We start from the raw sequence: 23,651 nt of genomic DNA on the forward strand, positions 1-23,651 counted from the left end.
CCACGCCTAGAGTGCTTTTGGACCCTCCGAAAAAAAAAATCTTTAAAAAAATCCACGCCTAGAGCTCTTTTGGACCCTGAGAAAAAATCTTTAAAAAACCGACGCCTAGAGTGTTTTTGTACCCTCAAAAAAATCTTTGAAAAAATCCACGCCTAGAGCTATTTTGTACCTTCAGAAAAAAATCTTTAAAAAATCCACGCCTAGAGCTATTTTGTACCTTCAGAAAAAAATCTTTAAAAAATCCGCGCATAGAGCTTTTTGTACCTTCAGAAAAAATCTTTAAAAAATCCACGCCTAGAGTGCTTTTGGACCCTCCGAAAAAAATCTTTAAAAAATCCACGCCTAGAGAGCTGATGGACCCTGAGAAAAAATTTAAATCCACTCCTAGAACGCTTTTGAACCCTCAGAAAAACTCTTTAAAAAATCCACGCCTAGAGCGCTTTTGGACTACCAAACATTTTTTTAAATCCAGGCCTAGAGCGCTTTTGGGCCCTAAGAAAAAAAATTTAAAAATCCACGCCTAGAACGCTTTTGGATCCTAAGAAAACATATTTAAAAAGTCCTCATCTAGAGCGCTTTTGGACCCTCAAAATTATTTTTTTTAATCCAGGCCTAGAGCGCTTTTGGACCCTAAGAAAATAATTTAAAAAATCCAGTCTGGGTCCCCCAAAAATATACCTAAAAATCCACGCCTAGAGCGCTGATAGACTCTCGCAAATCTTGTTCTAAATATGTCCTAAAATTAGTGAAGTTTTTGCCTTTTCAATGGAAATCGTTTCAAAACCCCAAGAATTAAAAATATAAATAAAAAATATTTCTTCTATGAGAAAAAATTATCCATGAAAAAAAGGCGAACACATATTCGGGCCACCCATCGTTGCTAATAATAATAATTTATTAAAGTGTCATTTGTAAAACCACAACTATTAATTAGGTCTCTGGAAATAACGCACCACAATTTGTGTCTCATCCAAATATTTATGTTGAGTGTGTGTGGGAAGGACACAATGTAAATGAGTAGATAATACCCAAAATTCCCCAGAAATATGCAAATGAGGTGATTTAAACCTATGAATAAGGTGATGACTGACCAAGAAAACACACTGACTGGGATGGTCATCAAATCCCTCGTTTATGGTCCTTTGAGAGAGGATATGGTATGGTACGGTGGTGGTGGTGGTTATGGCATTCATTAAAACCTCTTCTTCTCCTACTTTTTGTTCATGAGAATTTTTCGTATCATGTTATTTTTTATTGTTATTGTTATAGTGTTGTGTTGTGCTGTTATGTGCATAACCCAGCAACAGTGCAATAAATGTCAGACAACAGAGACAACGACAGCAACAGCAACAGGATGTCCGCTTATTATAATATTTGTTTTATGTATTTTTTGGAGAATTTCCATTTTCGGCCTCTCTCTTTCCTTTTCTCCTTCGGCGTCTGGCATTTCTCCCACACACTCTTTGTGCGAGACAACACGCCAGTTGTTGGCACAACCCTAATTGGCACTGACATTTGAATGTCCGGCGTGTTGGATTCCTGTCCACTGATGTGAATTTTTTGATAAGAGAATGTCAGAAGATGGCATGGGCCGCACAACCAATTCCGACACAACAAAACCATACAAAAAGAAAAAATAAAAAAAAAATAATGAAAAAATTAAAAAGCCACGATGGACCTTCAAAAAATTTAGTCAAAATTTACACGCGCATAACATGGATAGACCCTGAAAAAAAGCCTGGAGAACTGGAAAATGTATTTAAAAACTCCACGAAAGATCCTTAGCAAAAAGGCAAACAATCTCCAAGATAGACTCTCAGAAAATATCCTTAAAAAATCCACGCCTGGGGCGCTATTATACCCTCAGAAAATATTATACCTTCAGAATATATCTAAGCCTGTATCGCTGAAAGAAACTTAAAAATCCACGTCTGGAGACCCTCAGAACATATCCTTTAAAAATCCACTCTTGGAACGCTTATAGACCCTCAGAACATATCCTTAAAAATCTACACCTGGAGCGCTGATAGACACTTAAAAATCCACGTCTGGAGACCCCCAGAAAATATCCTTAAAAAATCCACGCCTGGGGCACTATTATACCCTCAGAAAATATCCTTCAAAATCTAAGCCTGTATCGCTGATAGACACTTAAAAACCACGTCTGGAGACCCTCAGAACATATCCTTTAAAAATCCACTCTTGGAACGCTGATAGACCCTCAGAACATATCCTTAAAAATCTTCACCTGGAGCGCTGATAGACACTTAAGAATCCACGTCTGGAGACCCTCAGAAAATATCCTTAAAAAATCCACGCCTGGTGACCCTCAGAAAATATCGTTAAAATATCAAGGCCTGGAGACCCTCAGAAAATATCCTTAAACAACAATGCCTGGAGACACACAGAAAAAATTCTTAAAACTCCACGCCTGGAGACCCTCAGAAAATATCCTTAAAAAATCAACGCCTGGTGACCCTCAGAAAATATCCTTAAAAAATCCACGCTTGGAAACCCTCAGAAAATATCCTGAAAAAATCCACGCCTGGAGACACACAGAAAAAATTCTTAAAACTCCAAGCCAGGAGACCCTTAGAAAATACCCTTGAAAAAATCCACGCCTGGAGACCCTCAGAAAATATTCTTAAAAAATTCACGCCAGAGGACCCTCAGAAAACATTCTTAAAAATCCACGACTGGAGCGCTGATAAACCCTCAGAAAATATCTTTAAGAAATCCACGGCTGGAGCGTAGACCCTAAGAAAATATCCCTAAAAAAATCACGCTTGGAGACCCTCAGACTTACCACCCTCCTACATTGCGATGTACTAGTTTCCTAAACTACTGGGGTTTTGAAAAAAAAAAAATTGTGAAAAAAAATCCTTATCTGCCGGTTTCTTCCAGTGTTTTGAAAAAAAAATCGCCCATTTTTATTTCAATATTTCCGAAAACTCTTGAGAACTAGACAATTCTAAAATTATAAAACTGCCTGTCACGTTGCCTTATCAATAGGCCTGCATAGCAATAGCGTCACTACTTGTGTTGTTATGGTGAGGCAGGCAAGAACACAAACAACAAAGACAAATTGCCGCACAGCCGAAATAGCTCAGTTGGGAGAGCGTTAGACTGAAGATCTAAAGGTCCCCGGTTCAATCCCGGGTTTCGGCAAAGCTTTTTTTGCATTTTTTTATTTTAATTTTTTATTTCAATTTTTATTATTATTTTTAATTTTTATTTTTTTTTTTTCAATTTTTATTTTTATTTATTTTTTTTATTTTTTTTCAACTTTAGTTTTAATTTTTAATTTTTTTTCAATTTTAGTTTTAATTTTTTTTTTCAATTTTAATTTTTATTTTTTTTTTTTCTATTTTTATTTTTTTTCAATTTCAATTTTAGTTTTAATTTTTATTTTTTTTTTCAATTTTAGTTTTAATTTTTATTTTTTTTTTTTCAATTTTTATTTCATTTTATTTTTTCAATTTTTATTTTATTTTTTTTCAATTTTTATTTTATTTTTAAATTTTTATTGTTTTTATTTTAATTTTTATTTTTTTATTTCAATTTATATTTTTTATTTCAATTCTTATTTTTTTATTTCAATTTTTATTTTTTATTTATTTTTATTCAACCAAGTCTTCCCTGCAATTTCACCCATAAAACCCATGGCAAATATGCATAAAAAATCATACCCAAAAACCTTCAGCCAAACAAAGGAAACCTGATTCATGAGCTATCTACCCGGCAAATATGAGATAAATAACTTCAAAATCAAACAGGGGCATTGTTTCGTTTCTGTGGCGACAAAGCAAAAAATGAGGTAAAAAATTGGAACAAATGTCCATTAACAAAACAAATAAATGCTATTTGGGTTAATCCAGAAAAAATACCCTGGGTAGGTGGGAGAGGAGAATGGAAAGGGGGAGGTAGCAGCAAATAAACAAAGAAACAAAATGCAACAGAAAACAATGCAGTCTAACTGACAGCCATTTATTTTAGGTATCTCGAATTCTAACAGTAAAAAGTAATGGTGGAAGAAATCCCTCTACCTCGCCCCTCTTTCAGAAAAAAACCAAACACCAAAAAAACTAATTGACAACAGATAAGCCAAATAAACACCAAGAGCCCAAAGCAAAAACCAAATGGGGGGTGGCCACTTGAGTTCTTGTTAGGCCCATGCATCAGTCATGTTGAGGCGTTGTTTTATTTTCAATTTTTTTCCCGAGGGGTTTATAGCTGTTGATCGTCCCCCTCCCTCCTCCCGCAAGATAACATCACTTTGTTGCACTTTGTTGTCAAATGTGGCAATGTTTAGTTAATGCTGTGTGTGGTGGTATCGTAAATTAGATTAGCTTTACAAGTGAAACCCGAACAATACATTTTCGTGAAAGTGCCACAATACATTTTCGTGATAAATGAAGAAGAAACGAAATGTTGACCCCCTTCTTTAAAAACGCCCCACAATATCTAGCACTGACACTTATTGCCGTAATCAAAGTTTTCTAAATGGTGATTTGGGAACAAAAGCCAAATAGGGAATTTGAAAATGGAGGGGGTGGGACAGTAGGTGCTCTATAAAGGGGGACACAGCAAAAATTTAGGAATCCCAAACATTTTTGAAAAATTCTAATTGGCATCTATGAGTGCGGATTCCGACAGATGGCTGTAGGACTGATGAGCATATAAATAGCGATTTCTTTTCTGTGGTGACCCTGAGATTTAATGGAGAATATTATTGTCCTTAAAGTCATCCTTCCAAAATATTCCAAGTATTTTTGTCTGAAATATTGCGAAGGACACCAAATACCTAAAATGCACGGATTCTGCGGGATCTTAACCCGAAAATTTCAAAAAGCACGGTAGAGGTAGAAACCTTCCTCCTCTATTTAGGTTAGGTTTGCAATGCAAACTTTCAAAACACCGATAAACGTGTCTTCTTTTTATACCCTTAGTCATATGGCTACAGAGGGTATACAGGGTGAGATAAAAAACTGCAAAAAAGTCAAACTCCATAATTTTTAATTTTTTCCTAAATAATATTGAATGAAAGTAAAAGATGTCGGAAATAGCATCAAATTTTAGAATAAGTTTAGATTTATTCGAATTGGCCACCTTTGGTAAGAATTATGGCCTTTAAACGGTCAACGAAACCGTCACACCAAATGTTGATCAGCAGTATTTTGGCCCATTCCCAGCGATGAGCTTCCTTGAGGTGATTGACACTTTGGTATTTTTTAGTGCCAACCTTGCTTTCCATACTCCAGACACAATAGTCCAACGGATTGGTATCCGGAGATTTTGGTGGCAATTGTGCGCTGGAATTAAAGCGAGGAACCTCATTTTGTAACCATTCTTGGGTGGCGCGAGCTGAGTGCGATGGTGTTGAGTCCTGCTGTCCAAGGTCTGCGGCCAAAATGCGGCTTTAATACGCCCTCCAGAATATTTTCGCTATAATATTTGGCATTTTTTCTAATGCCACGGTCGATTAATACGAGCGGAGAGCAACCATCGGCTGTTATGGCGGCCCACACAATCACCATGGCCGGCACTTGAGTTTTGGTGGCCAGCCGAAGGTGCACATTTTCAGCTGACCTCTTTGGCAAGTAAACACGATCATTTGGTTTGTCTACAAACTGCTGGACAACGAATGTTTTCTCATCGGAGAAAAACAAATTCGGCAGATCACTACTTTCGGCCAAGCGAAGCAACTTTTTAGCGCTTTTGAGTCTATTTTCGTTCTGTTGCGGTGTAAGTTCTTGCAATTTCAATGGCTTTACCCCAAGCTCATTTTTCAATATTTGCCGATTGGAATATTGCGATATGATCAGCTCACGAGCCATTTTTCGATCACTGCGACGCGGGTTTCGATCAAGTCGCTTCTTTACTTTTCGAACCATTTCTGCTGATGTTGCTGTTTTCTTCCGTCCACTTCCTTGAGGTCGGGCTACGCTACCAGTATAACGGTAACGGGCGATGGTACGAGACACAAAAGATTTATTCACATTTAAATGCTGGAGTGCTCTAACGATAGCCACTTGTGTTTTTCCAGCCAAATATAAAGAAATCACACTATCACGCTTGATTTCCATCACGAATAATTTTTTCTGGAAAATTCTCACCAGAATGCTTTTGTACGCTTGTAAACAATATAATGAGCTGTCACTGGAATAATTTGAACAGCTAACGGACGAGTGGCTTAGAAATGACAGCAGTCTGAAGTTGGTGGCAGTTTTATTTCATCTCATCCTGTATATCATTTGATAGGTCAAAACGTGCCTCATCGAAATAACGGTTTTAGACCCTAGGTCTCTTGGGACCGAATCCGTTTCAGGACATTTGGAGTGGATCTAGCGATGTTTGTCCGTCCGTCCGTCCGTCTGTCTGGCTGGTGCGCACGATAACTCTCGAAGGGAGTATCCGATGCGGTCCAAACTTGATACGTCGTAATATTATTATCGAACTTAGATCGAGTTCGGAGATATACAATATCGGTCCACTCTTTCTGGTTGCTCCCCCACAAAAGTTTGAAAATTGTCAAAGAAAAACTCAAGTGCCTCCTCCACAAATGGATCGCAACGGGTTAATTGAGACATGATACATTCTGGTGTGTGTGATATGACCCACATTTCGAGGTGTTACAAAAACATTGGTTCAATCAGCTTTTTATAAAAATGGTATATTACCTGTAATGTTTTTTTACGAATTCTTACCTGAAATCGAAAAAAACAGAATGAAATTAATAGCAGTTTAATATGAAATTAACTAAAAACAAGTAAAAAAGTATCGGTCGGCTTTGCCGACAGATGTATACCCTCAGCCCTCTTCACCCTCTATGGAGTGGGTTTTTAAAGAATGGGTCAATATTGTCAATTTCGTATCGGACCTACATAAATATGATATAAATATTATTATAGCAGATGGATATAGCAATTGTAAAGAATCACTGAGTTGTTTCGCAATTTATGACAGATAAAAATATTGAAAAATGTGTCTCTTTGTGGGTGAGGTACCAGAAGGTGTTCGCAGATATATAGGATCATCTTCAAAACAGATCTGGTGTTAGCAAAAATAATTTGTATGTGTGAAATTTGAAAAGAGTTGAATCCTTATTTCGCTTTCTTTGAGCGTTATGTTTTTCAAAATTAGATTATTGCTTCCTTTCTGTGCAGAAAATATATATCTCAAATTTTCGACCATTTGTGGGGGAGGTACCATAAGATGTGGACCGATATACTTCATCTTAACACCAGAGCTTGGGTTAATATAAATATTGGGATGTGCGCCATTCGAAGACAATCGGACTCATACATCACATTTTATGAGAGTTGTAATTATTCAAAATTTTGACCATTTGTGGGGGAGGTACTTGAAGGAGTGAACCGATATTGTCCATTTTTACACCTAACGTAGAACTGATGCAAATATTAGGAGAGCAAAATCGGATTATCCTTTCTCTTTTTGTGCAAAAAATATATTTTTTGCAAATTTCGACCTTTTGTGGGGGAGGTACCAGAAGGAGTGGACCGATATATTCCATCTTAACATCAGATCTTGGGTTAATATAAATATTGGGATGTGTGAAATTTCAAGACAATCAGACTCTTACATCACATTTTATGAGAGTTGTGATTATTTAAAGTTTTGACCCTTTGTGGGGGAGGTACCAGAAGGAGTGGACCGATATTCTCCATTTTCGCACCAGACCTAGCAATGATGCAAATATTAGGATTTGCAAAGTAGCAGAATAATCGAATTATTCTTTCTCTTTCTGTGCAAAAAAAAAATATTTTTTTTTTGAAAATTTCGACCTTTTGTGGGGGAGGTACCAGAAGGAGTGGACCGAGATATTCCATCTTAACACCAGACCTTAGGTTAATATAAATATTGGGATGTGTAAAATTTTAAGACAATCGGACACTTACATCACATTTTATGAGAGTTGTAATTATTCAAAATTTTTACCATTTGTGGGGGAGGTACTTGATGGAGTGGGCCAATATTTTCCATTTTCACACCCGACCTCACACTGACGCAAATATTAAGATTTGCAAAGTTGGAGCAAAATCGGACTATAATTTCTCTTTCTGTGCAAAAATTAAATTTTTTGAAAATTTTGAACTTTTGTGGGGGAGGTACCAGAAGGAGTGGACCGATATTGCCCATCTCCGAACTCGATCTAAGTTTGACAAAAATATTACGATGTACCAAGTTTGGACCAAATTGGATACTCCCTTCGAGAGTTATCGTGCGCACCAGCCAGCCAGACAGACAGACAGACAGACAGACGGACGGACGGACGGACGGACGGACATCTCTAGATCGACTCCAAATGTTCTGAAACGGATTTGGTCCAAAGAGACCTAGGGTCTAAAACCGTTATTTCGACTAGGCACGTTTTGGCCGTATCAAATGATATATACCCTCTGTAGCCATATGGCTGAGGGTATAATTAGAATAACAACATAGTAATACTAGAATTATTTATAATAATATTAATGATGATAATAATTAGAAATTAAAATTATAAAACGTGTATTTTTTATAACTATTTTTAAAGAACAAATATTTTTAATTTTTATTTTTAATTAATACACCATACCTTTAAAAATATTAATTATATTTTTATTATAAAATTATTTACAAAAAATCCAAGTTAATTTCCTTTAATTTTTTTTTATAAAAATTCTTTATAATGTCCTTTAAAAATATAAATATAAATCCACATTAATATCATTAAAAAAATATTCCCAAAATCACATTCAGGGCGTAGGATATCCCTTTGAAATATTAAAAAAAAAAGTATTTATATCCTACACCACATAGTGGTAAGGGTATTATGTCTTTGTGCATTTGTTTGTAACATGGAGAAGGAAGCGAGATAGACCCATAGTTACTTTTGAGGATCTCCATAGAATCACTTTCTGAGTTGATTTATGCATGTCAGTCCGTCTGTCCATGTATTCTTGTGAAAAAAATGCAGGTCGCATTTATTATCCGATTGAGATGAAATTTTCCAAACAACATTTGTTTGGCCCAAGGACGAACTCTATTGAAATTGGAGATAATCGGTAAAAATTTAGATATAGATCCCACATATATCTTCGTCCGATTCGCCTTTTATTGTGCACTAAACGTGTAACATCAGCCCGAATAGTATGGAATTTTGCCCATGCAACCAAATTAGTCCTGAAAATAAGTATGCCAAATTTGATCGAAATCGGTTCAGATATAGCTATAGCTCCCATATATATTGTTCATCCGATTTGTTATTTTTGTCCTCAGCAATCGTAATATGCACTCTGTAACAACAATATTTTGGGATATATATCAAATACAACTCAGAAATACATTTGCTAAACTTTTTATAGACAACGGTTCAGATTTGGATATAGCTCCCATATATAAGTTTGTCCGATTTACCTTCTATTGTACACCAAACGTCTAATATTTGCCCAAATGTGATGGAATTCGGCACATGCGACCTAATTGAGTCTAGAAGCTAGTATGGCAAATTTGGTGAAGATCGCTTCAGATATAGCTATAGCTCCCATATATATTGTTCATCCGATTTGTTGTATTTGTTACCCACAGCCGTAATATGCACTCCGTAACAACGATATTCAGGTAAATATATCAAATACAGCTCAGAAATATCTTCGTGAAATTTTATCGAGATCGGTTCCGGTTTGGATATAGCTCCCATATATATTTTTATCCGATTTCAAATTAATTGTGCACCAAATGGGCAATACAAGGCCGAATTTAAAAGATACAAATGCTTCGGCATATTTAGTCCTTTGAACTTTAAATTGTAATTATAATCATAGCGTGTATGATTGAATTCTCCCATAAAAACTTTTAATTGTTATGCGGAACTCTACTAAATTGGCAAAGTGGTGTAGGGTATCATAAAGTTGGTCCCGCCCGACTTTAAGACTTTCTTTGCTGGGCTTGTTATAAAATTATTTACAAAAAAATTCAATTTAATTTCCTTTAATTTTTTTTTTTTTTTTTTTTTTTTTGTTATTATAAATATCCTTTATCCTTTAAAAATATAAATCCATATAAATATCATTAAAAAAATATTCCGAAAATCACATTCAGTAGGATACCCCTTTAAAATATTTAAATTTTTTTTTTTCTTTTTTTTTTTGTAAAAATCTTTCTTCATTCAATTTTCAAATTTCTCATCCAATCCCTTTTGTCTGAAGTTTCGACCAAATCTCCTCAATTACGACCAAACCACCATCCATTGACATTTTAAGAATCATTTGTTAAAAATATTTGGACAACGACAGACAAAAAATTGTAATCCCTTTAACATTTCCTGTCACAACCACCACCAGCAGTCATCAAATCCGAACATCATTTGATGAATTATCAACCATAAAGCAAATTGTCTGTATGTGTCGGAATAGGGAGAAGGGGAGGACAAGCTGTCACTTTTAATCAAACTTTCTTAATGAAAATCATTTCCAATGATTTTATGTGTTATTTGTTGTTGGAGATGGTATTTGTTTTGAAAAGACAGCCACAAAAAAAACATTCTCAGAGCATTCTGCTGGTATCTATCCATCCGCTCCGATCAAGTGGTGATTTTCGTTTTTCAAATTCTTCATCAAAGTTGCATGAGTTTTTGTGAGGGTGTAAAAGTTCAGCAAAATTCCCGAAAATAAAAACATCATTATTATGATCAAATTTCTCATAGTCATTATCATCATCATCTTGGTTGGAGTAGTTCTCTTTGTTCCCTCCGTATTCGGTACCATGGGTTTGCCCCACGAAATTGAAAACACATCAAGCAGATTATCAAGAGGTTTTCGAGATTTTTATTTGTTGTTTAACTTTCTTGTCAGATTACCAAAAAAATCATGTTTTCTTGTCAAATTAAATTTTTATTTGATTCAAATTGAAGCGGAGCGAAGGGGAAACGCCATGTGAATTTCATATTTTTTTATATTTGAAATTATTAGGTTCCAATTTAAATCAATCACATCTTTCATTCACACCCAACAATTCTGATTATTTGATTGGGAAAGGAAGTTTCCACTTCAGATCTGAATATGAAATAACTTCAAATACCACCAGCTTTTAAACAAATTAGAATCCACCTTAATTTTCTCAAAAATAATCCACATCCATTTTTTCTGTCCAAAACTATTTTAATGTCTCCAAATGTAAACCGTAGGAACAATGACCTCTACATCAGATTTCAGAATTTCAGCTCAATACTTTCACCTAATAGCAAAATTACTTCAAAATCTCAACCTCTGATACCAACAGTGACCTTTTCAAATTTCAGGGCTCTCTTTATTTCCTTTCAGCTCTCTTCCTATGGTCTTTCAACCATAAAAAGCCTGTAAGAGGTCTTCTTGCTGTAGAAGACCTGTAAAAGGTCTTCTGCTTACAAATGACCTTTAGAAGGTTCTCGGTCCATAGGAGACCAGTAAGAGGTTTTCTGGCTACAGATCTGTGATAGGTCTTCTGTCTGAAAGGTCTTCGGTCCACAAACAACCTACAACAGGTTTTCTAGCTATAAAAAACCTGAAAAAACTATTCGGACTACACTTGACTTTTTAACGACTAAGAAGTCGTGAGAAAAGACCTGTAAAATGTCTTCTGATTATAGAAGACCTGTAAAAAGGCTTTTGATTTCTGTAAAGGTCTTCTGACTGTAGAAGACCTGTAAAAGATCTTCTGATTATAGAAGACCTGCAAAAGGTCTTCTGCTAAGAAGTCATGAAAAAGGTTTTCTGGCCATAGCAGTCCTATAAAAGGTCCAATGGCCATAAAAAGGTCTTCTGGCTATAGAAGACCTGTAAAATGTTTTCTGGCTATAGAAGACCTGTAAAAAGGCTTCTTGCTTCTGTAAAAGGTTTTCTGGCAGTAGAAGACATGTAAAATGTTTTCTGGCTATAGAAGACCTGTAAAAAAGCTTCTGACTTCTGTAAAAGGTCCTTTGATTATAGAAGACCTGTAAAAGGTCTTCTGGCTAAAGAAGTCGTGAAAAAGGTTTGCTGGCCATAGAAGTTCTGTAAAAGGTCCCATGGCCATAAAAGACCTCTAAAAGGTTTTATGTCTATAAAATACATGTCAAAGATCCTCAGTCCACAGAAGTCCTATAAAAGGTCGCCTGGTTATAAAATAACAGTTAACCTTCTTCTGATTATAGAATACCTGTAAAGATTATACTAATTATAAAAGATCCATAAAAGGTCTTCCGCCTATACAAGACCTGTTTGGTTTTTTTGGTCTTCAGAAGATCCGTCTGTCCATAGAAGACTTTGTAAACAATTTTCGATGTATAGAAGATCTATAAATAATAAGATTTTTTCGAGCTTTAGGCCATTTTCGGATTTACTTTATTGATTACAATAATATGTTCCCAATATTTCGCAATTATCAAATTGCATCTTCAGGGGCAATATTTACATAATAAAAGATTGTCGGTTCATAAAAGACCTGAAAATGACTTCGGTGCATGGAAAAAATGTTCAAGGCCTATGGTCCACAGAAAACCTGTTTAAGGTCTGTGGCCCATAGATGACCTGTAGACAGTCATCTGTTCATAGAAGATCCATAAAAGGTATTCTGTCTATAAAAGAACTGTTAAACGTCTTCAATCCATAGAGGAACCGTAAAAGATTTTCGGCCCATAAAAGACCTATAGAAGGTCGTCTGTCTATAGAAGTCCTGCAGAACGTCATCTGACTATAGAAACACTGCAGAAGGTCATCTGACTATAGAAATCCTGCAGAAGGCTTTGGTCAAAAGACCTGTAGAAGGTATATGGTCTATAGACCTATAGAAGGTCATCTATCCATGGACTTGTTCAAGTTATTCTGTCTGTAGAAGACCTGAAAAATGTTTCGTCCAATGGGAGACTTGTAAAAGGTCTTCTCGCTATAGAAGACTTGTAAAAAGACTTCCATTCGTGGAAGACCTGTATAAGGTAAGACCTGAAAAAAGACTTATTTCCATAGAAATCCTGTTCAAGGCCTTTGTCCATAGAAGATCTGTAGAAATCCATATTTTCAAAGAAGATCCATGAAAGGTCTTCTGTCTATAAAAGACCTGTTAAACGTCTTCCATCCATAAAAGACCTTAAAAAGGTCTTTGATCCATAGAAGACCTTTTCAAGTCTTTCATAGAAGACCCGTCGTCTGCCCATAAAATATGTGTAAAGCGACTTCTGTCCATAGAAGACCAGAAAATGATAGTCTCTCCATAAAAACCAGAAAATGATAGTCTCTCCCTTAAATTCTTACAAATAGTTTTTAAGGTGCATAAGGCCATTTAGTGTGGAATTTTGATAAATATCTTTGAAGGGATGTAAGGACCATTAATGTGTACTTTTTATATATTTTTTACACATTTATTTATTTTTTATTTATTTATTAATTTTTTCAGAAAATTTCTCCCTCTCCCAGATCTCCAACCGCTTTTTTTTTTGCACAAATTTATTGCATTAATTTTTTTTAATACATATATATTTCTTTTTCTTTGTGATAAAGTTGAACGTTTTCCTCCCCGGAACATCAAAACAGAAACGTTTGACATACTCTCTCTCTCTCATCTAACGGATATGTCAATACGATTACCATGTGTCATGGAAAGGACAAGATGACGTTGTGACTCTATTATGTTGTGTTTATCTTTTTTTGGGCTTCTGTGTCATACATGTGTTTCACTATTTACCCAGAGTCCCTCCCACTGGCACCCTCCTCCACATCCATCCATCCACAACACAACAGTCACAGAAATAAAACATGTCCTTCTCCTCCTCTTCCCACTCCTAGCAAAACTAGCTGGATTCATTTCTTTGGTCATGTCATGTTCATAGTTTATTTTTAAACATTCCGTGTATTGAATGTTCTCAAATGCACATGTCACTCCCTCTCTGATTGTAAAAGAAGTTTGTCTGTTCGCCTGTCTGTTTGTCAGTATTTTTATTCACTTCGTTCGTACGTTCGTTCATTTCATCTATTCATTCACTCGCAATCCATTCATCGTCTCCTGCAAAGAATAAAAGTGTCGACGACATTATTTTTTACTTGCAACGTTGAACATTTTCTATAAATATTCCTTTTCAGTTTTTTCCCTTCTTTTTACCATCCGTGACTTTCCATCGCTTCTATACCAAAAAAAGGGAGCTGTTAAATAAGTATGTTGTTATTATTGCTGCTTTAGTTTTTCATTTTCTTCCCCTTCTCGTCATACAAATATTTTAATGGAACATGACTGTGTCTCTTTATTGTGTTTTGTTTGCAGTTTTCCCTTTAGCTGTTGGTGTAAATAAAGCGGAAAAGTGAAATAAGTAAATGAACACAAAAAGACAATATTGTAACTTTTCCCTTGATTGAAAATTTAGGGGGAAGGCAGCAATTAACCCTTCAATTGGTTTTTGGTCCATAGACGACCTGTAAAAGGTCTCCTGGCTATAAAATATCCGTAAAAGGTTTTTTGGGCATAGAAAACCTTTAAAAGCTCTTCGGTATATAGAAGATCAGTAAAAGGTCTAGAGAAGACCTGTAAAAGGCCTTCTAGTTATAAAATATCTGTTAAAGGTCTCCTGGCTATAGAAGACCTGAAAAGTGTCTTTTGGCTATAGATGATCTTTTGGAAGTTTTCCTCCTTTAGAATATCTGTAAGAGGTTTTACGGTCATAGAAGACCCATAAAAGACCCACAGGTAATAGAAGACCTATAAAAGGTCTTCTGCATATAGAAGACATGTGAAATGTATCCGGACTATAGAAGACCTGTAACAGGTCTTCTGTCTATATAAGACCTATAAAAAGCCTTCTGTCCGCAGAAAAAGGTCTTCTGATCATGAAAGATCTTCTGGTCATAGAAGACCCGTAAGATATCTTCTGGCTGTAGAAAATCAGCCAAATCTATTCTATATTCTATAGAAGATCTGTAAGAGATCTTCTGGAAAACCTGTAAAAGATTTTCTGGTAATAGACCTGCTCAGCCCACAGAAGCCTGCAAAAGGTCTTCTGGCTATAGCAGATATATAAAAGACCTTCTGTGTATAGAAGACCTGTAAAAGGTTTTCTGGCTATAGAAGACCTGTAAAAGGTTCTTTGGGCATAGAAAACCTCTAAAAGGTCTTCTGGCTATAGAAGACCCGTAAAAAGTCATGTTAAAGGTCTTCTGGCAATAGAAGAACTCTAAAGATTTCTTCTGGTTATAGAAGACCTGTAAAAGGTCTTCGGTCCATAAAAGATCTGTAAAAGACTTTCTGGCCACAGATGATCTTAAAAGGTCTTCTGGTCATTGAAGACCAGTAAAAGGTCTTCTGGATATAGAAGATCAGCGAAATGGTATTCTGACCATAGAAGACCTGTAAGAGGTCTTCTGTCCCCAGAAAAAGGTCTTCTAACCTGTAACATGTGGTTTGGACATAGAAGACCTGTAAAAGCTCTTCCGTCTATGGAAGACCTGTAAAACGTCTTTCAGCTATAAAATACCTTTAAAAGGCCTTCTATAGAAGGTCTTCTGGCTATAGACGAGCTGTTTTTCTCTTTTAGGATATCTATAAAAGGTCTTCTGGTTATAGAAGACCTTAAAAAGACCCCCAGGTAATAGAAGACCTGTAAAAGTTATTCTAGTCATAGAAACCCTGAAATGGTATTCTGGTAATAGAAGACCTGAAAAAGGTATCCTACTATAGAAGGCCGGAAAAAGGTCCTTGGTTCATAAAAGACCTGTAAAAGGCCTTCTGTCTATAGAAGACCTGTAAAATGTTTTCGACCTATAAAGGTCTTCTGGCCGTAGAAAACCAGTAAAAAGTCTTCCGTCTGTAAAAGACCTGTAAAAGTCTCCATAGAAGACCTGTCCCCAAAAGACCTGTAAAAAGTTTTTCATCCATGGACGACGTGTAAAAAGTCTTCCATCCATGGTCATAGAAGACCTGTATAAGGTCTTAAGGCTATAGAAGACATCTAGTAGATTTTTTGGCTATAGAGCCCTTGTAATAGGTCTTCCGGCCACAAAAGACCTGTTAAAGATCTCATGGCCATAGAAGAACTCTAAAAGGTATTTTGGCCACAGAAGACCTGTAAAAGGACTTCTAGTCATAGAAGACATGTAAAAGGTCTCCGGTCCAAAAAGACCTGTAAAAGGTCTTCTGGATATATAAGACCCGTAAAAATCTTCTGGTCATAGAAGACCTGTAAAAAGTCTTCTATCTATTGAACACCTGTAAAAGGTCCTCTGGCCATAGAACTCCTGTAAAAGGTTTCTGACCATGGAAAACCTGAGGAAGGTCTTCTGATTATAGAAGACCTGTAAAAAGTGATCTGGGCAGAAAAGGCCGGTAAAAGCTTTTCAGGCAATAAAAAAACACGATGAAGATATTCGGTCAAGAGAAGAACTGTAGAAGGCCTTCGATGCATAAAATACCTGTGAAAGGTCTTTTGGACACAGAAGACCTGTAAAAAGCCTTTTGTATAGAAAATCTGAAGAAAGTTATCTAGCTATAGATAGGCTTCTACAGGCCATCTGTCCATGGAAAACCTATAAAAAGTCAGCTGGTTATAAAAGACCTGCACAAGATCTTCGGTCTATAAAAAATCTGCAAAAGGTATTCTCTTTTAAAAATTCTCATTTGAATTTATTTCATTACCCTTTCAAGTAAGACAAGGGGGGTTAATAACCCATTGACTAACTATGTCGTCGACTTCGTCGCTCCGCTCTGCCATCCTTCAACTGTGTGTTATATAACACATTTCCTATTTTCCGCATTGAAAAGCATTTAACTATTATTTTGCCAACAACTTTTTGATTCAGAATGTCTCGCATAGCACAGCACCATCATGTCATAAATAGAACACATTCATGTGTTTTGCCCTCCCTCCCCGCCAGCATGCCCCCCTCTCCGCCTCACTACAAAAGTTGTGATACGATTATTTTATAGAAATTTATAGTTTGGTTGTTTCGTCGTCGCTTCCTGTATTCAAGTCCTGGTAAACTATAACAGAAGGATAATAGCCTCGTGAAAGGGTATGGGAGGCCAAGCATGGGGAAATAAATTACATCAGGACATTTGGGATATATGGTGTGGAAGAAAAAAATAATAACAACAACAAAACAACCATTTGTTTGTTCCACTTTTCGTTTTTTTTTTTTTTTGTCGGCTTAAATAACATTTAAAAATTTATTCAATGGTACTTGGTTTCAGTATTGGAGCAGCAGAATTCAGTCAACCGGAAGTTAAATGAAAAGCCTTTTATTTTATTGTTTTTTTTTTTTATTTTGTAATTTGGAAAGTATATCCAAAGGCAAAAATGTTAAAAAAAAATGGGAGGATATGTTACATTCTTTAAGAAGACATATCTTCTGTCGTTAGACGACCTTTTATATGCCTTCTATAATTAGTGCAGGCCTTCCAAACATAGAAAACGTTTACAGGCCATTTATTCCTAAAAAACAAGCCTTTATAGATCTTCTATACCTAGAAGGCCTTAAATATGTTCCCAAATAAGATATAAAGCCCTCCACAGATTCTACTTTATTATAGGTATAATAAAAGGTCTTCAGGCTATAGAAGACCTGTAGGAAGTCTGCTGACTATAAAAGACCTGTAAAAGGTCTTCTGGCTATAGAAGACCTGTAAGAGATTTTCGGTCCATAAAAGACCTGCCAAAGTTCTTCTGGCTATAGAAGACCTATAAAAGATCTTCAGGTACATAAAAAAACTGTAAAAGGCCTTCTGGCTATAGAATACATGTAAAACTTTTTTTGGCTATAGAAGACCTGTAAAAGGTCTTCGATCCATAAAAGACCTGTAAAAGGTCTTCTGGATATAGTAGACCTGTAAAAGGTCTTTGGCCATAGAACACCTGTAAAAGGCCTTCTGGCCATAGAAGGCCTGGAAAAGGCCTTCTGGCCATAGAAGACCTGTAAGGGCCTTCTGGCCATAGAAGACCTGTAAGGGCCTTCTGGCCATAGAAGACCTGTAAAAGGTCTTTTGCCTATAAAAGACCTCTGAAAGGCCTTCTGGTCATAGAAGAAATGTAAGAGGTCTCCGGTCCATAAAAGACCTGTAAAAGATATTTAGGCTATAGAAGACCTGTAAATGATCTTCGGTACATAAAAACCTGTAAAAGGCCTTCTGGCTATAGAATACATGTAAATTTTCTTCTGGATATAGAAAACCTGTAAAAGGTCTTCTGGCTATAGAAAACCTTAAAAAGGTTTTCTGGCTATAAAAGACCTGTAAATGGTATTCTGGCTTTAGAAGATCTGTGAAAGTCCTTCTGGTCATTCTAGAAATGTTAGAGGTCTTCGGCCCATAAAAGACCTGTAAAAGGTATTGAGACTATAGAAGACCTGAAAAGATCTTCGGTACATACAAAACCTGTAAAAGGCCTTCTGAATATAGAAGACCTGTAAAAGGTCTTTGGCCATAGAAGAAATGTAACAGGTCTTCTGCCCATAGAAGACCTTTAAAAGGCCTTTTAACTATAGAAGACCTGTATAAGGTCTTCTGGCTATAGAAGATCTGTAAACGGTCTTTGGCCATAGAAGATCTGTAAAAGGTTTTTGGCCATAGAAGATCTGTAAAATGTCTTTGGCCATAGAAGAAATGTAAGAGGTCTTCGTCCCATAAAAAACCTCTAAAAGGTATTCAGGCTATATAAGACCTGTTAAAGGTCTTCTGGCTATAGAAGACCTGAAAAAGGTCAGCTGGCTATAAACGACCTGTAAAACCTATAAAAGGCCTTCTGGTCATAAAAGAAATGTAAGAGGTCTTCGGTCCATAAAAGACCTGTAACAGGACTTCTGGCTATAGAAAACCTCTAAAAGGTCTTGTGGCTATAGAAGACCGGCAAAAGGTTTTCTGGCTATAGAAGACCTGTAAGAGGTCTTCTGGCTATAGAAGACCTGTAAAAGGTTCTTGGCTATAGAAGACCTGTAAAAGGTCTTTTGGCTATAGAAGACCTGTAAAAGGTCTTCTAGCTATAGAAGATCTGTAAAAGGTCTTCTAGCTATAGAAGATCTGTAAAAGATCTTTGGCCATAGAAGAAATGTAAGAGGTCTTCGGCCCATAAAGACCTCTAAAAGATATTCAGGCTATAAAAGACCTGTAAAAGGTCTTCTGGCTATAGAAGACCTGAAAAAGGTCTGCTGGCTATAAAAGACCTGTAAAACCTATAAAAGGCCGTCTGGTCATAAAAGAAATGTAAGAGGTCTTCGGTCCATAAAAGACCTGTAAAAGGTCTTCTGGCTATAGAAGAACTGTAAAAGGTCTTCTGGCTATAGAAGACCTTCAAAAGGTTTTCTGGCTATAGAAGACCTGTAAAAGGTCTTCTGGCTATAGAAGACCTGTAAAAGGTCTTCTGGCTATAGAAGACCTGTAAAAGGTCTTCTAGCTATAGAAGATCTGTAAAAGGTCTTCTAGCTATAGAAGATCTGTAAAAGATCTTTGGCCATAGAAGAATTGTAAGAGGTCTTCGGCCCATAAATACCTCTAAAAGATATTCAGGCTATAGAAGACCTGAAAAAGGTCTGCTGGCTATAAAAGACCAGTAAAACCTATAAAAGGCCGTCTGGTCATACAAGAAATGTAAGAGGTCTTCGGCCCATTAAAGACCTGTAACAGGTCTTCTGGCTATAGAAGAACTGTAAAAGGTCTTCTGGCTATAGAAGACCTTCAAAAGGTTTTCCGGCTATATAAGACCTGTAAAAGGTCTTCTGGCTATAGAAGAACTGTAAAAGTTCTTCTAGCTATAGAAGACCTGAAAAAGGTATTCAGGCTATAGAAGACCTGTAAAAGGTCTTCTGGCTACAAAATACCTGTAAAACCTATAAAAGGTCTTCGGTCCATAAAAGACCTGCAAATGGTCTTCTGGCTATAGAAGACCTATAAAAGGTCTTCTGGCTATAGAAGACCTCTAAATGGTATTCAGGCTATAGAAGACCTGTAAAAGGTCTTAGGCTATAAAATACCTGTAAAACCTAAAAAGATAGAAGACCTGTAAGAGATTTTCGGTCCATAAAAGACCTGCCAAAGGTCTTCTGGCTATAGAAGACCTATAAAAGATCTTCAGGTACATAAAAAACCTGTAAAAGGCCTTCTGGCTATAGAATATATGTAAAACTTTTTTTTGGCTATAGAAGACCTGTAAAAGGTCTTCGATCCATAAAAGACATGTACAAGGTCTTCTGGATATAGAAGACCTGTAAAAGGTCTTTGGACATAGAAGACCTGTAAAAAGCCTTCTGGTCATAGAAGGCCTGGAAAAGGCCTTCTGGCCATAGAAGACCTGTAAGGGCCTTCTGGCCATAGAAGACCTGTAAAAGGTCTTTTGCCTATAAAAGACCTCTGAAAGGCCTTCTGGTCATAGAAGAAATGTAAGAGGTCTCCGGTCCATAAAAGACCTGTAAAAGGTATTTTGGCTATAGAAGACCTGTGAAAGATCTTCGGTACATACAAAACCTGTTAAAGGCCTTCTCGCTTTAGAATACATGTACAATTTCTTATTCCTGTAGAAGACCTGTAAAAGATTACTTTTCGAACTTTTGTGTTCTGCACAGTGTTATTTTCTAAAAACAAAGATAAGTAAAGTGTATTTTTGTGTTTGGTATTCCAACATAAAAAGTAAACATAATTAACCCATATCTAATCCTAAGGTACATTTTAAACCGCTACACTCATCAACCCACTCGTCTCGGACAAAAAAGGTGATAAATCAATTTTACTTTTATTTGTATTGCAGCGAAATAAGACAAGAACAGCAACAACAACGACGAAGACGACGATGGAAAACAACTGTCCATCAAAATTACCAAACCTATGACCCACATCATCATTCGTCTTCTTCATTGTAGTTAGGTTTCGGACACATTTCCCATAATGGAAAACCTCCATCGATGATGATAACATTGTTTCCAAAGCCCAAATGAAGTACTCGTAATGTGATAATCCATCAATTTAGTGAGGGTTTATGATTTCCATTCTACTCTCCCAAATAGACACCCAGAAAAGAAGAAAACGAAGAATGAAAGAAAACATTGAAGAAACATAGTTGAAAAACAATGACAAAGAAAACCTCTCCTCCATCCAGACAAAATTTTTCCTTGGGGCTTGGAAACACCAAAATGTGTAGATACGTATGTCCTAAAACAACAAAGCATTCACAACAAATTTGTTGGTAAACAATGGAAAATAACAACAACAGCAACAACAAATGGAAATGAAAACAACACATAGTTGAATGCATGCAGTTCATGCTGTAAAACATTCCCGTTGTTTAGATACCCATACAATTGCAATACTCCCATTCTGTTTGTCTCTCATTCTCTCCACCCATCTAGCATTCTCACAATGCGTTAATGAGATATGTAAACAGAGACCGATTTTCGAAGAGCCCTTGGATGATAACATCAAGGTGTTGACCAGAAACAGCTGTATTTGTTTATGTTTTTTAATTTGTTGTTCTTTTTTTCCTGCTTATGGAAGGGCGTTGCCAGACTATCCGGAGTTTCCATCGCTACTTTATAAAGAGGGAGCTGTTACGCTATTGAAAAACTGTAGAACGTCCTCTGTTCATAGAAGAAGGTCTGTAAAAGGTCTGAAGAAATGCCTTCTGGCTATAGAAGAACTCTAAAAAATGCTATGGTTATAGAAGACCTGTAAAAGGTCTTTAGGCCATAGAAGAACTGTAAGAGGTCTTCTTGCCACAGAAGTCATGTAAAAGGTCCTTTGGCTGTAGAAGACCCGTTGAAAGTTTTCTCCATTGGAATATCTGTAAAAGGCCCTCTGATTAAAGAAAATCTGTAAAAGGTCTGCCGATCATATAAGATCTGTAGAAACTGTTCTGTTTATAGAAAACCTATAAAGGGTCTTCTGACTATAGAAAACCAGTAAAAGGTTTTCTGGCAATAGAACACTTGTAAAAGCTCTTTTGACTATCGAAAACCTGTGAAAGATCTTATGACTATAGAAGACCTACAAAAAGTCCATTGGGTATGGAAGACCTGTTAGAAGTTTTTCTTCTTTAGAATATCTGCAAAAGGTCTTCTGGCTATAGAAGGCCCATAAAAGGTCTTCTGGCCATAGAATACCTGAAAAGGTCTTCTGGTCGTAGAAGTCCTGTAGAAGGTCTTTGGATATAGAATATCCGGTTAAAGTTTCGACCATTGGAATATCTCTAAAATATCTTCTGGTTATAAAAGACCTGTAAAAGGTCTTCTGGCCATAGCAGTCTTGTAAAAGGTCTTCTGGCTAAAGAAGACCTGTAAAAGGTCTTCTGGATATAGAAGACCTGTTAAAAGTTTTCTCCATTGGAATATCTGTAACAGGTCTTCTGGTTATAAAATACCTGTAAGAGGTCTTCTGGCCATAGGAGTCCAGTATAAGGCCCGTTAAAAGTTGTCACCATTGGAATATCTGTAAAATGCCCTCTGATTAAAAAAGACCTTTAAAAGGTCTTCCGACCATAGAAGATCTGTAGCAAGTGTTTTGTTTATAGAAGACCTATAAAGAGTATTCTGGCTATATAAGACCTGTCGAAAGTCTTCTGGCTATAGAAGACCTGTAATAGGTCTTCTGGTAATAGAAGACCTGTAAAAGCTCTTCTGACTATCGAAAACCTGTGAAAGGTCCTTTGTGTATAGAGAACCTGCTACAAGTTTTCCTCCTTTAGAATACCTGCAAAATGTCTTCTTGCTATACAAGGCTTGAAAAAGGTCTTCAGGTTATAGAAGACCTGAAGGAAATCTTCTGGCTATAGAAGACCTGTAAAAGATCTTCTGATAATAGAAGACCTGCAAAAGCCCTTCTGACTATAGAAAACCTTTGAAATGTCTCCTGGTTATAGAAGACCTGTTAGAAGTTTTCCTCCTTTAAAATATCTGCAAAGGGTCTTTTTGCTATAGACGAGCTGAAGGAATTCTTCTGGCTTTAGAAGACCAGTAAAAGGTTTTCTGGTCATGGAAGGCCTTAAAAACGTCTTCTGGTAATAGAAGACCTGCAAAAGCTCTTCTGACTATCAACAACATTTGAAACCTTATGACTATATAAGACCTATGAAAGGTCCTACCTGATAGGACCTGATAGAATGACTTCCTTTAGAATGACTGCAAAGCGTCTTCGTGCTATAGAAAACCTTAAAGAAGTCTTCTGGCTATAGAAGACCTGTAAAAAGTCCTTTGATCATAGAAGCCTTGTAAAATATCTTCTGTCTATCGAGGAGGTCTTGGAATCGTAAAATTTCTTTGGTACATAGAAAATTCGTAGAAAGTATTCTGTTTATAGAAGGCCAATGAAAGGTCTTCTGGCTACAGAAGCCCTGTAAACACCTTCTCGCAATGGATATGAAACCTTCTGAATATAGGAAACCTTTAAAATGTCTCGTGGCTATAGAAATCCTGGCTATAGTAAATATTTATATAAAAAGATCGTCTGGCCATAGCAGAAGAAGGTCTTCTGGGCATAAAATACCAGTGGTCTTCTGGTTACAGAGACCTGAAAGAAACTATTTTGGCTATAGAAGAGGTGCGAAAGATTCTCGGTCCATAGAAGATATGTAAAAGTTCCTTTGGGTATAGAAGACTTGTAAAAGTTCTTCTCTCTTCTCTAGAAGATCTGTGAAAGGTCGTATGGCTATAGAAGACCTGTAAAGGTCTTCTCTCTATGGAAGA

At 36.4% G+C, this 23,651-nt stretch overlaps 1 protein-coding gene and 1 non-coding gene across 2 annotated transcripts in view; one reads left to right on the forward strand and one right to left on the reverse strand.

The window, feature by feature from the left end:
• LOC101894472 (tyrosine-protein kinase Btk29A) overlaps positions 1-23,651 on the reverse strand; it is a 347,714-nt gene that overhangs the window by 236,470 nt on the left and 87,593 nt on the right. The gene's annotated exons all lie outside the window — the stretch shown is intronic.
• Positions 3,096-3,168, forward strand: TRNAF-GAA (transfer RNA phenylalanine (anticodon GAA)). The gene has a single exon. It is a non-coding gene; the product is annotated as a tRNA-Phe (tRNA).

The sequence above is a fragment of the Musca domestica genome, unplaced genomic scaffold, assembly GCF_030504385.1.
Source record: "Musca domestica strain aabys unplaced genomic scaffold, Musca_domestica.polishedcontigs.V.1.1 3, whole genome shotgun sequence".
In the NCBI taxonomy this organism is placed as follows: Eukaryota; Metazoa; Arthropoda; class Insecta; order Diptera; family Muscidae; genus Musca; species Musca domestica.